We start from the raw sequence: 16,779 nt of genomic DNA, 5'->3' as shown, positions 1-16,779 counted from the left end.
TTTGAAAATAGATCACCATCTAGTGGCCTCAGAAAAAAACAGCAAATGCTTCATGAAGCCTCATTTGACCATCACTGTTTTGCAGAAGTAGCCAAGGCTCCTACAAAGACTGGCACTGCACCGTTCTCACTTTCAAGGGTATGCATCCCAGAAGTTGATGGATCACAGTTGGCCACAAATGCGATCTAACGCATGGTTAATGATGTAGCACACAGATGTGTGTAATGTAATATAACTTTAGAACAACCTTTGTGCTTCTTGAAAACATCCTGGTGAAACGCCAGCATGTACAGCAACATCACAGTGTCCATGAAAATGCAAAGGACTTGCAAAATAAATCAAATTGCACTGAGGCAAAAAAAAAAAAATTCAAACATCTAGAAAATCCTGCGACAGATAAAACAGCAAAACTGCATGATGACAAAATATCCTATTTTATTCACTGGCCAGACCTTCTAAACATTTCTTATATGGACAATATTTCAAACTGTGACCTTAAAGTGCATATCGCTAGTAAATAAAATGTTAAACTAACTGACTATTCAAAATAAATAAAGAATTATGAAAATATCGATGTATTTGTTTTTTTTTTGTTTTTTTGTGCCATATACCACTAGAAATTTAGTCATAAACATCAGGAAATTAGCCTGATTTCACCTGCCTCTCATAAACGCTCATAACCCTCAACTGTGAGGAATATGAATTTTGGTGACATCTCCTCAGGTCCCGGCCCTAAAATGAATGGGAAAAACGTAATTTTTTACAGTGTGAAATTAGTGTTTTTGTGGACTTTGACGGTGAATACATTAAAATGGTTCAAATGTGTATTTTGCAAGGATATAGTCACATGATTAGTGCTGCTTAATCGGTGGATAGATTTTCCAAAGATAATATTTTGAGGAGGAAAGTGAGAGGTTTTTTTGCAGGCCGTCTTATAGTGTTGATTGGAGAGCAATATGCCCTGCAGGGCTGGACAATCATGTTCCATGAAGGGCCAAGACACTGCAAGTTGTTCTTGCTACCAATCACCTCAGCAGGTGATTTCAATAATGATCAGGTGTTTCAGCAGGTGATTTCATTGTTGATTAGGTGTTTCTGTGTAGGGAAGAAGCTCATCAGCAAACCCACCTGCTGAGGTGACTGGTTGCAAGGAAAGCCTGCACTGTCTCGGCCCTCGTTGCCCACCCCTGCTTTAGGGGATGCATATCTGCAAAGAATAGGAAGAGAACCTTTGGATAGGTGTTACAAAACCATTGCTTTAACATGTGGTTGCTGCAAAGACTTGTAATTTGGCTTTACATTTGTGTACATTTCCAGGTTATTTATGCTGCTGCTTGAAAATCAGCCATTTTACCAATACCCTCCTGAACAAATAACATTCCTTTTGGCTCACTTTTCATTCATTCCATTCATTGTAACTTCCTGTACCTAGCAGCTCATTTTACTTACTGTTCATTTATTTGTACTTCCGGCTCTGTGTTCATTTCATCATTCTGTCCAATTTCCAGAAAGAGCTGCCATGGTTGCATGCAGGATGAAAGAACAGGAACTAAAAAAAAAAAAAAAAAACTGTCCAGATACATAGACCTACATGTCAGATTTGTTCCATGCTCTGCCAGATTAATACTTTAAAAGATGTGTATCATCTCTTTTATATTTGTTCTGACAAATGTGCTTATCTTTAGTCTGAATGTACATTTATATATGCTATAATATTGCGTCTGTTGTTCGTTTCTGTTATTGAGACGGGTGACACTTCTCCCCACCCTCCCCTTCCCACACTCCCACAAAGCTGATGTGTTCTTTATGACATCACACAGCATTGTCAGATGCTTTTGCTTATAGTTTAATTATGGATTGGGCCTTTAAATATGTTAACAGTTTCATATGTTTTAGATGTGAATGCTTGTTTTCAAAATGTATCCCAAATGTACATCATGTTTGTAGCAGCTAAATTTCAAATGCATTTCAAGAATGTATTGTGAGCCTAGTTCCGTTGTATATTTAATTAAAAGTTTTCAGCAATTTATAAAATATATACTCTATTCATTGTTACGTTACAAGGTTCTCCTATCTTTCTGGCACAAAAAAAAACCAAACAAAAAAAAAACGCTCAAACGCATTTTTGAAATGCATTTAATCAAACAGAGGAGCTCATGATATGTGGTAAAAATGTATTTGAAACAGCGGGCAAACTTAACCTCAATTATTTGAAGCCTCTTTGTTCATGAGCTACAGTAAATAATAATAATAATATTAATTTGAAGTGAGACAAGTTTAAATTATGACAGCAACAGCTGAAATGCACATAACAGGCAATAAGCTCATTGAAGCAAAGCTGCTGGTAAGAATAATGTGTGATGACTTCTCTTCTGTTCACACAACCTGCTGCTACACACGCTTACATGTTACCTGTATAAGCGAGCGCTTGTCGATGAACAAGATTACAGTTAACAGTTAAATTCATATGAAATTAAGAGATGTTTAAGAAATGCCTGTTTGAAGGAAGGCTCCAAATGAAACTATGTATCTGCTGATTTCTGTTTGCACCTGATGCCCATAGATCTGTGGTTCTCAATCTGGGGGGCAGGTCCCCCAGATGTAGAAGCACTTCAGGAGTATGGTAATTATGGAAAAATGTCTCATGAAATTGAATCAAATTCCTGTGTGCACAGATCTAAAATAAGCCTTCCTAGATGCAAAGGATATTTATTCCAACAATAAGACATTTAATGTATGAACAGGTAAAATTTGCATTGGAAGTTCAAAAAAAAAAACAAAAAAAAAAAAACAGGTCTATGAGTTTGATGATGTTATTTCAATAAAATGTATTGCAATTTGCTCTTTTGTTATTTTGCATAATATTGCAAAATTTTCAAAACCTTATTTTTTTTATAAGAAAGGGGGTGCGAGTGTTTTTCAGCTTCTAAAAGGGAGCATGTAAGAAAAACTCTGAGAGTCACTGCCTTACTGGAGATATGTTGCTGATTAAATGTGGTCTGGATATTCAAGCCATTGGGAACTCCATAAAAAGTTGATTTAAAAACAAACAAACAAAAATCCTTTTGGTTCATATGTGTCTCTAAATCCATGTTGACCAACCTGGAAGTTTTATGTAACCTGCAGTTTTAATTTGGTAAAAACCTTTGAGCAGCCTAATTACTTAAATAGTAATCTGTTTACAATATCCATATCAATATTTTAGCTTTAAAGAAACTAAATCACATGTTACCAGATGGGTCATGAAACATGAGTCCTTCAAACAACTTCTGACTATTTTTCTTGTTGTGTGTATTAAAGCCGTCTTATTCTAATGCTATTTTATCAACAAAAAATAACAGTCTTAAATTCAATAGAATTTACTGCTGGGATCAACATCCCCACTAATGTAGTGAAATAACTCTGCACCCCAGAGAGCATATGTGTGAGGGTGATTCTTAGACTATGGGCACTTTTATGTCCCTTGATCATATGTTATGAAAAAAGGGGAAATTTCACACTTTTATAGTTATCTTTACAATGAAAGTGTTTTAAGAAATTTGTCCTAGTAGTCTATGATGACTTTTTCACCTTTTTTCAGCATCATTATATGCAAATATTGCCGTTATGTGCTTGTCCCACACCCAGACTTATGATCTTCAATGATAAAAATGAATAGCAAACAAACATTTTTTCTAATGTTTTAAAATATCTCTGAATAAAATATCAGTAAAATAATCAAAATATAATTGGGGTATTCAATGTCATACAACTGTTGTGATTTTTTTAAACAAAATGTAGCTGTCCCACACTATTGCCGTAATTTCCACCACAACAATATGTCCCTTTAAAAGGTTTGTATGAAAGATTGTGTGGGTAGTTTCTATGGAGATAAACAGTAACATCGGGGCACATGTATATAGCGCCAAATCACAACAAACAGTTGCCCCAAGGCGCTTTATATTGTAAGGCAATGGTGTGGTGGAAATTACATTTACAAGGCCAATAGTGCCCGTAGTTAAAGAATCACCCGTGAACAGCACATTTGCATGAATGCTGGGGTCATTGCACATACTATAAGCTACACGTAAAACTTGAGACTGCAAAATAACATGTTACTTCTGAAAAAACGATACTGTTTGCCTCAGTGTTGATAAAAACCTGAAAAAGGACAGGGAAGTTGTAAAATGTTTCCATTTAAATGCTCCCAAAACTCCAAAATCAGTCACATTTTCACTCCCTATGTGCCATCAAGAGAATGTCTTCTCTAGCCCACCTTGGTAGGTTTTCCTGTAGACAGTTGATGTCAGTTTTTATTAGAAAAGAACCTTATAATATGTCTTGAATATGTATTATAGTGGCATTTCACTACTGGTTCAAAATGTTTTTCTCTAGAATGCTTTTGAACAATGGATGTGACAGAAACTACATATTTTATAAAGTTAGGATATGTCTTTTGCTAGATGAATTGATTTATAATGTACACAGTCACTGGAAGGAAGAAAAATATCTGGATTTGTTCACATTTTATTTATTCATGATCATTTGTTTTCCAGATAATACAACTCTGGGAGGTTTTATTACAATTGATGAATCATACTTGTTGCTAATGATAAATCATAAATGTGCAAGCTGTCCATACATACACAATAAAGGAATGTTTGTCTGTGTGTGACTGCACCAGTGATTTTGGCCTGTTTATAACAACAGTGAGCTGAATTGTCAGCACATTTTTCTTTCACTGTTTTGGCTATAAATGTATGGATAGCATCCCAGTCCAATAGCAGGGTCATTCCATCTGAAATCACCCAAAGGCTCCTAAAGCCTTGTTTAACCATTTTGATATGTTATTCCTGTTACAAAGTTAGAGTGAAATGCCAAATATTAGGTCTGTATCTTGAAAAGTTTTAAAGTTACAGCCCGAGGACATTTGAATGATTTTGTCACATTTTGATAAAACTGTGTTTGTACCAACGTTAAACATTAATAACTCACTTGCTATTAGATTCACAAATGTGAAACTGCACACCCTGGTCTTACTTTTTTGTAGAGTGAGAAAGTTGAGACAGTCTTGGTCTATCTAGTGTGATCCACCTTTCACAAAGGCCTGAAAAAGGTAGAAACCCCAAATTGTGATGTTGTTCATATTTCTGATTGCTCAGAAATCAAATAAATTTTTCATATTTTGAACAAGTTTCAAAATATGCCCATTTTCTGCACCCCAGATGGCAATGTGGGTATTTGAGCATCATATTCATAATTTTACCATGTATTCTTGCATATCTCAAGATGATGTGTAGCAAATATGGGGTTGAGTCTAAGCTTCCTTACAGTCCTAGGAAATTTTGGTGAATTTTTCATGGCCAAGTGGTTAATGCACTTGGTTTCAGTGCAGAAGGTTCCGGGTTCAAATCCCACCTCTGCCACATTTTTCCATGTAATGTGGAGTTGCATCAGGAAGGAAACCTGTGCCAATTCAACATGCAGATCCACCTTGGATTTTGCTGTGGCAACCCCGAGTGCAAACAATGGAGCAGCCGAAGTGACTTACTTTACTAAACGGTGTTTTGTACCAACTATACACATTAATAACTCACTTATTATTGTTACAATGTTCACACATGTGAAACTGCTGATTTTGGGATAACTTTTTGGTAGAGTGGGCAAATTGGGTCAGTTTTGGTCTATCTAGTGTGATCCGCCTTTCACAAAGGCCTGAAAATGGTAGCAAGCCATATTGTTCATATTTCTGATTGCTCAAAAATGAAAGATATACACTAGATATGGCAGTCCAATTTTTTTGCACCATGATTTATGATGTGTTAGACCATAAAAGTATGAATGCGATGCTTGCATATCCCCATTGCCATCTGGGGGTTCAGAAAAATGTGCAATTTTAAAGCTTGTTCAAAATTAGCAGATTTCTAATGACTATACATTTTGCACCAACCAACCTGATTTATGATGTGACTTTTGTATACAAATAATGAATGTTTATGAGTTCAGTGGTACGACTATTTCATGAGGTCGCCGAGTTGAATGGTTTGTTCCAGCTTTCACCTAATTAAATATTCATTTCATTGAAATAATGTAAAAACAGTCATTTTTTTATATAACGGCTAAAATAGATCCTTATCATTTTATATTATATTAACTTACAAACAACAGAAAAGGGACTTACATATTGGTACCTCCTCATTATGCAAAAAAAAAAAAAAATCATTTCAGAAATTAATCCAGCTTTGGTACGTCACTTCTGCTTTGACATCAACAATCCAACACAAACTTTCAACAGGATTCCAAAAATAATTCTGACAATGAAGTCCGCCATGCCGTGCATCAAATCATTGTCCATCAGCAAAACAAACTCTGCCATGTTTGTTTTAAAGTTAAGTGCCATCCGGCTTGTGTGAGTGTGCCCGTGGTGTGCGCTCACACAAGCGGGACAGCATTTGTGCGCACATGTACTACCAAAAAAAAAAAAAGACTGTGGACTTCCTCAGTGCAGTGAAAAAAATCATGTCAGATGGCTTACAGCGCAGCGGATTTGTTTTGTGTGTGTGTGTGTGTGTGTGTGTGTGTGTGTGTGTGTGTGTGTGTGTGTGTGTGTGTGTGTGTGTGTGTGTGTGTGTGTGTGTGCAGAGTGCAATGGCACCAAATGTATGGAACCGAATTTGCACTCTAAATGCAATGCAACACAAATGGAACTAATACACTATGTAACAAATTTTTATTTCTGTTTTGTTCCTGGGTACACAGTGTGTTTTCCTAACCAGTTATGCCGTAAATAAATAGAAAATAGCTGATATTCCACAGAAACTTTGCTTCTGTAATCAGGACATTGATATTTTGAAATTTGTCTGTTTTCAAGAATATTCTCGATTAGCCTTCACTACTACTGAGTAGTCTTCTAGAATATTCTATAACTGCGAGAACTGTCCAGAATTTTCTAGAAGTTTCCAGAATTATCTAGAAATTTCAAGAAACTTTTAGAACTTTCTACAACATTAAAAAAATAAAATAAAATCAAAGTTTGTGCTGAATGTAGTCATTTTTCCATAGACTTTAGACATAAGCAGTTGAAATATAACTCTTAGAAGCCAGGAACAAAAATTGTGTTACATAGTGTAATCCATGTCACGTGACATACAAAGCACCAGTCTAATGACAAGGATCCATTCAGCTGTTATATAAATATACAGTAACACATCATAAACAATGGTATAAAAAATTAGACTGGTGCAAAAAATTAGACTGCCTTCACTAGTGTATTTCTTTGATTTTTCAGCAATGAGAAATATAAACAACATACCACATGTTGGGCTTGCTACCATTTGCAGGCCTTTGTGAAAGCCAGATCATACAATATAGACCATTACTCAATCTTCCCAGTCAACACCAAAACTTATTTCAGGGTGAGCAGTGCCACACCTGTGAAGCTAACAGCAACCTAGTTATTAACATCTAACATTTTTACAAGCACCATTTTCGTAAAAGGTAAAAAATTCACCAAAGTTCCTGGGGCTTTAACTTCAAAGCTTTGCAAGCTACAGACCTAGTATTTTGCATTTAATTTAATTTAATCTAACTTTTGGAATGTGAGTGAAAGAACAGGGCTGAGGAGTGACCTGGGAAATATTTTTAAAACTGGGTGATTTGACATGGAATAACCTGGCAGGTATAGCTGTTGGATGTTGAAAATTATTTTGCACACTTTTTAGAAGAAATCTGACATTAAATTTTAACTAAAGCTGGTCTCCCATTATCAATATTTAACAGCTGATTGTGTACATCTTTGCCCCCACCCGCACCTTCCTAACACACACACACAAAAAAAAAAAATCCAGATGCTCAATTTGGCCCTGAAAATTAGTGTAAATTGTGGTAAATTAGTGTTGGACATGAATGTGAGCAATCAGGGCAGTGTGAAACATTTCTTTTTAAATTAAACACAAAAATTAAAAAATTTGAATCTAAAAATCCAAAAATGATATAGTTTTATTTTACAAATGGCATCTATGGTGCCAGAATAATTCTGTGAAAACTGCAGTCACAGCTGGAGAACACGTATCGTGTTTTGAAGGACATCACCGTACAACTGTCCTCCGTGAGGCGCGTGTCTCTGCCTGCTGTCCTCATGTGAAAATACATAAAACATCTTTCGCCTTTGCACTGGGCTGCAGCGGCTGCACACAGCGCACCTCGGCAGGCTGTTCCATGTGAAACGGACAGTCAGATCATGTGAACACACAGCGGGTGATCTGAATGTCACGCATGTCCTGTGAGCGGTGCGCTACAGGACTATGACTAGCCACCAGTGTGACAAATACACCACTTTCAGTCACATATCACCAAAAGTATGCTGTAACAAATGCCAGTTTTGTCAGTTATTACCGCGCTTTTTTCGCCGCAGTTAAAGACGACGAAAACTTCCTCTTCAATACATAATCTAATTTCTCTTGTTTTTTTAAAAAATACATTTATCTCCTTGTTGATTTTAAGTATTTTACACTCTTGTTGTAAGACAGCATTTGTAGTGCAGTGGTAAAGATTCTGTCTGTTAATCAGCGCTGTTTTAAATTGCAGGTTTGAATCCCGTGAGTGGCATTTATTTTCATTTAACGAGGGTTATTTAACTTCAGGGGTTCTGTATTGGGTCCCCTTTTATTTATTATTTATGTCAACCCAGTGATTTTCCCTAATTATACACCTATATACACCGGTGATTATAGCAATTATTTATATACCCGGCTGGACATAATAACACATAATGAAAGCACACTGCTTCATTCATGTCATTTCATGGTTACAAAAATCTGCAATGGGAGACTGGTTTAACACCAGTACTTTGGCATGAAAAATATATTAATACCGGTAAGGCCCTGGGTTCAAGCCTTGACCATTCTACCTCTACAACTGCTGTAGTGATATGAAGGCCATCAAGTATAAATGTTATGGCAAATCAATATGCAGATCCATACCCAGTCTGCTGTGGTGAATGGTAGCAGCCAAAATGTACATAAGTATAGCAAAGATAAGAAACGGAAACTGATGTTAACAGTAAGTCCACAATTACTTTGTATATTATACCTCTAATTGCTGTGAATATCCATACTGTCAGTGTAAAAATCTATACACTTAAAAAAAAAAAAACAACAGCAAAAGCAGCCATCCATGCATTTGAATACTTTTTATGGACTTAACTATGGTCACTAGAACAGTCACGTAGTCCTACCAAACCTTTACAGCAGCTCATGTTGTATATTTCTAAAAATCCAAGCCCCATCTGGTTCTTTGAATTTTCCCAGGACGTTTTTCTTCAGTTACCAGTTTCCAGCTGCATCATGGGATAGGGTAGTCTTGTCTGTTTGCACACTATAGACATAGTAGATTATCCAGGCACCATCTGCCTACTGCTGAACATGCAATGAGTATTCAGACAGCCTACACATTGTTGATACTGCTTTTTGGCTCTAGTACATGAATATGAGTGTTTGGATGTAGCTCACTTGTCCTTTATAAAGCTGTAAATTCCAGTCTACCCCTTTCAGTCTGTGAAGGTAGCATCAATCCAACATGCCAACCTTGATTCTCTATATCTGATATTTCTATTACCCCTATCGTTCTCAAACTAGACAGCACTGATTGCCTAAATTTATGTTTTGTTTTGTTTTTTCAATTCATTTGAAATTAGAAAAGAAAAAAAAAACACTTTAAGCCATAAATATTGTTGCTTACAGAGCTGAGAAAATAAACTTGAAGGAACTAAACACTGTTTTGTTGTGACTAAAATTTAAATGCTGTTTTGTGTTGCTCTGAAATGAGTTTCTCATAAATTAGTAATTCTAAATGATATATAATTAATTCTAAATTATATAATCAGTACAGTATGAAAATTAGAAAATTTTTCTTTTAAAGATTTTGTTGTTGTTTTTTATAACTATCTGCAGAGAGTTATATAAAAAAAACAACAAAATCTTTCCTGGGAGCAGTAACACAATGTTCCCCCTAGTGGCCATTGTATATTTTCATCCTGAGGTCTTTGAGGTGTTGCAGCCCTGTAAACCTCATTCAGAAGGATTAAATGAGAATTGATGTTTTTTTTTTTCCTGGAAATTATTTTGCGACATCTCCAAAACATAATTTCAAGCTCAGCATGAAGTGGGAACAGCTCAAATGACTCTGTATCTATAATTGTCCTTTATAATTGTCCTTTGGTTCACCTTAGGAGGGCTGTGAGGAGATAATCCTCTCCTTGGTAAAACAAGACCTAAAACAACATCATTAATCTCACTACAAAGGCCTTGTTGTTTTGTTGACACAGAGTCCCACCCTCAGTTAGGAGCTACAGCCTAGTACCCAAGGCACTGCAAGGCCCACCCATTGCTAACGAACATCTACCCTCAATTATGATTGACGTCTGTAAGAATGGTGATGATGGTACGTCCTACTCACAGGAAAGAGTCCTTTGAGTACGAGCTATAACTGTGACCGCGTGTGATCAGGAGTACTTGGTGTTTTTTTATCGCCACACACTGTGCTCGAGTCACAAGGGAGCAGCACACAGTATAGATGGAATTAAACGCTTGTGTGTTTTGTTCTACTGTGGATTAGCAACAAAACAGATTCATTAAGTGGCTTTCAATGTGTCAAACTTAACACGCTCACAATGAAACCTCTGAACAACCTTGGAGCAATTCAGGTGGATAATGTGCAGTGTTGTAATTCCACCAGTATATTACATCAAGCAAACAATTCATGCGAGCTGGGTAACGGGGGAATTTCTTGACTCTGCGTCTGGCACAGTATTGCTTGTTTGAGTTTTGTTTTTCATTATTTTTACACCATTGTGTGGGGACCCGAAACAACACAAAAAATATCTTTCACCTTCACTATTTCAGAGCACTTTATTTGACAGAAAAGGAAAAAAAAGCTGTGCAAATTCATCATGGCTGATTTTATTGGATTGACCTGTCACTGTTCTATACTAAATGTGATTAATGGGCCATGAAGGCAGGAGGGACTCTCACTATTCAAAAGCAAACTCTTGAATAAGCCTGGTGTTAAAGCCTTCGGTTCAGTGTGAGGCCAACCTGTCGTTTCAAAAAGAGAGCGGTGAGATGAAAGTGTTGCATTCATGCAGTGTGTTTCTGTGCCGCAAGAAGTCTGACTACATGCTGAAATCATCAAGGGAATGAATCTGGTTTCTGCAAATGTACCACAGAGGAGCAGGCTGCTTTTCTGGCTGCTTTTCCAGGAGGTGATGGTCTAGTGGTTCATCATTGGGGTTGAGACCAGAGGATCCATGGATCAAACCCCAGCTAGACCAGACAATCATTAAGGGCCCTTGGGGAAGGCCCTTAATCCCTGAATTGCTCCTGGTGTGTAGTGAGCAGTTTGCATGGCAGCACCCTGACATGTCATTGTGAATTTGTGAATGCGAGGCATCATTGTAAAGCACTTTGAGCTTCTGATTCAGAAGGAAAAACTCTATATAAATGCACTGCATGTGTCCTAGGTTGGACCTGGACCAAGTGACCAACTCAAACAGCTTGGTTGAAGTGTGTGAACCCTGATAGAAATTAAGCTTCTGTGGCTTTGAATGAGTCTCTGCTTCCTCCGAAGAGGAAGCAGAGACTGGGGACTCAGAGGCGGACTCATCCATTACCCAGGCCGAAGTCACCGAGGTGGTTAGAAAGCTCCTCAGTGGCAAGGCTCCTGGGGTGGATGAAATCCGTCCTGAGTACCTTAAGTCTCTATATGTTGTGGGACTGTCTTGGCTGACACGTCTCTGCAACATCACGTGGCGACTGGGGACAGTGCCTCTGGATTGGCAGACCGGGGTGGGGGTCGCTCTGTTTAAGAAGGGGGACCGGAGGGTGTGTTCCAACTATAGGGGGATCACACTCCTCAGCCTCCCCGGTAAGGTCTGTTCCAGAGTACTGGAGAGGAGAATTCGACCGATGGTCGAACCTCGGATTCAGGAGGAGCAGTGTGGTTTTCGTCCTGGTCGCGGCACACTGGACCAGCTCTACACGCTCCATCGGGTGCTCGAGGGTTCATGGGAGTTCGTCCAACCAGTCCACATGTGTTTTGTGGATCTGGAGAAGGCATTCGACCATGTCCCTTGGGCACCCTGTGGGGAGTGCTCCGGGAGTACGGCGTCCGGGGTCCTTTGCTAAGGGCTATCCAGTCCCTGTACGACCGCTGCAGGAGCTTGGTTCGCATTGCCGGTAGTAAGTCAAACCTGTTTCCAGTGCACATTGGCCTCCGCCAGGGCTGCCCTTTGTCACCGGTTCTGTTCATTATTTTTATGGACAGAATTTCTAGGCACAGCCAGGGTGTAGAGGGGGTCTGGTTTGGGAACCACAGAATCTCGTCTCTGCTGTTTGCGGACGAAATCAGGACCTTCAGCGTGCACTGGGGCGGTTTGCAGCAGAGTGTGAAGCGTCCGGGATCAAAATTAGCACCTCCAAATCCGAGGCCATGGTTCTCGACTGGAAAAAGGTGCTTTGCCCTCTTCAGGTCGTTGGAGTGTCCTTGCCTCAAGTGGAGGAGTTTAAGTATCTCGGGGTCTTGTTCACGAGTGAGGGACGGATGGAGCGTGAGATCGATAGACGGATCAGTGCAGCATCTGCAGTGATGCGGTCGCTGTATCGGACTGTTGTGGTGAAGAGAGAGCTGAGTAGGGGGGCAAAGCTCTCGATTTACCGATCGATCTGCATTCTGATCCTCACCTATGGTCATGAGATTTGGCTCATGGCAAAAAGAATGAGATTGCGAGTACAAGCGGCCAAGATGAGTTTCCTCCGCAGGGTGGCTGGGTGGTCCCTTAGAGATAGGGTGAGGAGCTCGGCCACTTGGGAGGAGCTCGGAGTCAAGCCGCTGCTCCTCCACGTCGAAAAGAGTCACTTGAGGTGGCTCGAGCATCTTTTCTGGATGCCCCCTGGATGCCTCGCTAGAGAGGTGTTCCGGGCACGTCCCATTGGGAGGAGGCCCCAGGGAAGACCCAGGACACGCTGGAGGGACTACATCTCTTGGCTGGCTTGGGAACGCCTTGGGGTTCCTCCGGAGGAGCTGGAGGAGGTGTGTGTGGATCGGGAGGTCTGGGCGGCTTTGCTTGAGCTGCTGCCCCCGCGACCCGACTCCGGATAAAGCGGAAGAAAATGGATGGATGGATGGATGGCTTTGAATAAAAAAAAAACATGGTGGAAATGGAACAGAGAAGAATTTTCCTATGAGTAAAACAGGAAAAAATCTACACATCATTTCCAATGTGCCTTCTGTTTTAAATGCACAAAGGTCTGCAAATCTATATTTGAAGAGTTCAGGCACAAAACCCTGTATCGCCACCAGACCACTCGTTTTAAATAAGGATATTTACCTGATGGAAGTTGTACATCTCCATGAATCATTCTTTCTTGTTATGAAATGGTTATGGTGCACTGAACAAAATAGCAGAATCTCAAAAATCAACCTTTATTCAAAAATGTGTTAATTAGCAACCTTTAATAGATTTGGCTGCAAAACCTGGTATCTCGACCTTCAGTTTGTTTGCAAAACTCAGTAAGTCCATCACTTTAATGTACGCTAATGCTGCGTTTACTCATAGGCAGTACGCGTTATGAATGTCATATTTGCGTCATTCTTGGCACATTCCTGACTTTCTTAATGTGACTTAACACATCTGAATAGGTTTCTTAATACAAGTAGTGCATGTTGGTGTGTAATATTCGTGATTTTCATGGAGCATGTTTTTGGCTGTCAAAAAATCTTCCACAAATGTCATGCAAGTGTCCTGCAGGTGTTCCACCTGCTGCTGCACCTGATGTTTGGGGAAAACGAGCGAGACGAGAGCCGCATGAAGCCACACATCTGGCTCTCTCTGTCTCCTCCTCCTTTCTGCGCCACTCCATGACACAGACCCCAACTAAGCATGTAGTCACAAAGTTCTTCTGGTGTGGATTTAAAGGAGCAAACTGGAGCGATCTGAATTGTTCATCAGCTGATGGATGAATATGGGTGTGTGGAGACAATTCACGTCATTCACAATGTGACAGAACTTAACACTGCGCTGTTACACGCAATCACACGGAACATTATTCTTGACCGTGCGTAATGGTTCCTGATAATTCTCCACCAACACGTTCCATTAATCATAACGTGTGGTAACAGGTTGCAGCAGTTCCTGAGGACACCTGATGCCTCATGCCTCAAATCACCACATTCATGATGAGCAGCCAAGAATGTACACTTCGTGGCATTTGTGACATGCCGTCGTTATGTGTAAATGCAGCATCAGAGAAGCTCTCGTGGGCGCCACAATCTTTGCGACACGCGACCGAGATACATGCCAGTGAGTGACGCACTGTTCACTATGTGGTTTTGCACACAAACTGGGATGGTGCTTACGAGGTTCTACATACAAACCACATCTTGACTTGCATTTACCACAGGATTTATGGGGTGTTGAAGCAGAATTGATTTTGTTATCAGATACGAGCCTCAGTAAGCTTTCACTTGCAATGGTTATCTCATTTTCTGTTGGGCGTGCCGTTTACGATGTTTTGCGCCTGAACTCTTCATTTATTTGAAGGCTGTTCTATATGAAACCAGAAATGTCTATGTATTGTTGCCAAATCAGTCTGTGTCACTTAATTTTGTTCTTTATTTGGTCACACACTGCACCTGAAATATCCAGTGGTCATAGCTCCACTTCATGAGAAAGCGCGCTGCTGATGTCAAGGTAGGGAAAGCCCTTTATCGATTGCTTTGCTTCACAATGGTGGAGGATTCAAACAGCAATTTCAAAAACTTTTTGTCCAATATTTCTGTCAATGATGATGACAGAATGGACCAAACTGAGGAGATTTTGACAGTGAAGAACCAAAGTGGTGTGCAGCTTAATGGTTTGAGCCAGAACAGTCAGATGGAGAAAATTCGGACAAGAAATCGGACCAAAACATTGACAGTGACAGTGAAAATGCTCAGTAATTTGGTTGTGTAAATATGACTCTTATTTTCCTAACCACAATTTTAAATGGGTAACACACTGAGCCCAGGACCTGTGAAGTTTCATATTGAAATAGCCGTGTGAACAAATGAAGCCTCTGACAGACTGATCTACAATAGGTGCACTAAAAGATTGTGGGTAAAAAAACACACATCGTTGAAATTAAATACCCTTTCCTGATTATGCAGATAGCCAGACTGATGACTTTCTTAAATACAACCCCAATTCCAATAAGGTTGGGAGGTTGGGCAAAATTTAATTAAAAACAGAATACAATGATTTGCAAATCATATTCAACCTATATTCAATTGAATACACCACAAAGACAAGATATTTAATGTTCAAACTGATAAACTTTATTGTTTTTGTGCAAATTTGCTCATTTTGAAATGGATTCCTGCAACATGTTTCAAAAAAGCTGGGACAGTGGTATGTTTACCACTGTGTTACATCACCTTTCCTTCTAACAACACTCAATAAGTGTTTGGGAACTGAGGACACTAATTGTTGAAGCTTTGTAGGTGGAATTCTTTCCCATTGTTGCTTGATGTACGACTTCACTTCAACAGTCCGGGGTCTCCGCTGTTGTGTTTTGTGCTTCATAATGCACCATACATTTTCAATGGGCGTCAGGTCTGGACTGCAGGCAGGCCAGTCTAGTACCCGTACCCTTTTACTATGAAGCCACACTGTTGTGACACGTGCAGAATGTGGCTTGGCATTGTCTTGCTGAAATAAGCAGGGACGTCCCTGAAAAAGACGTTGCTTGGATGGCAGCATGTGTTGCTCCAAAACCTGGATGATTTCAGCATTGATGGTGCCATCACAGATGTGTAAGTTGCCCATGCCATGGGCATGAACACACCCCCATAACATCACAGATGCTGGCTTTTGAACTTTGCACTGGTAACAATCTGGATGGTCTTTTTCCTCTTTTGTCTGGAGGACATGACGTCCATGATTTCCAAAAACAATTTGAAATGTGGATTCATCAGACGACAGCACACTTTTCCACTTTGTGTCTGTCCATTTTAAAAGAGCTCGGGCCCAGAGAAGGTGACAGCGTTTCTGGATTGTGAACAGCTGAGACTTTTGGGATGCTCCTTTTATACCCAATCATGACACTCACCTGTTTCCAATTAACCTGTTCACCTGTGGAATGTTCCAAACAGGTGTTCTTTGAGCATTCATCAACTTTCCCAGTCTTTTGTTGCCACTGTCCCAGCTTTTTTGAAATGAAATGAAATGTGTTGCAGGCATCAATTTCAAAATGAGTAAATATTTGCACAAAAACAAAAAAGTCTATTTGTTTGAACATTAAATATCTTGTCTTTGTGGTGTATTCAATTGAATTTAGGTTGAAGAGGATTTGCAAATCATTGTATCCTGTTTGTATTTACATTTCACACAACGTCCAAATGTCACTTGAATTGGGGTTGTATCTCTCTCTCTCTCTCTCTCTCTCTCTCTCTCTCTCTCTCTCTCTCTATATATATATATATATATATATATATATATATATCAGAACAGATCAAGTTTGCTATGCAGCCATTCCCATCAATCACTGTGAACAACAGAAAGAGGGGACAAGGTGCAGACACACAAGACTGGCAGAACACAAAGGTCATTTCTCTATTATACACTATATTCATTGACAAATGTTATGAATGATGACAACAAGCCTGTAAGGCTTCCTATTTCCTCATGGCTGAAGTCATTCCACTGAGGAGGTGATTGGATGCTGGAAGGAACACTTTGAGGACCTCCTGCATCACACTAGAGCACCC

This window comes from Thalassophryne amazonica, chromosome 3, assembly GCF_902500255.1.
Source record: "Thalassophryne amazonica chromosome 3, fThaAma1.1, whole genome shotgun sequence".
Classification (NCBI taxonomy): Eukaryota; Metazoa; Chordata; class Actinopteri; order Batrachoidiformes; family Batrachoididae; genus Thalassophryne; species Thalassophryne amazonica.
Note: the sequence above shows the minus strand (reverse complement) of the source record.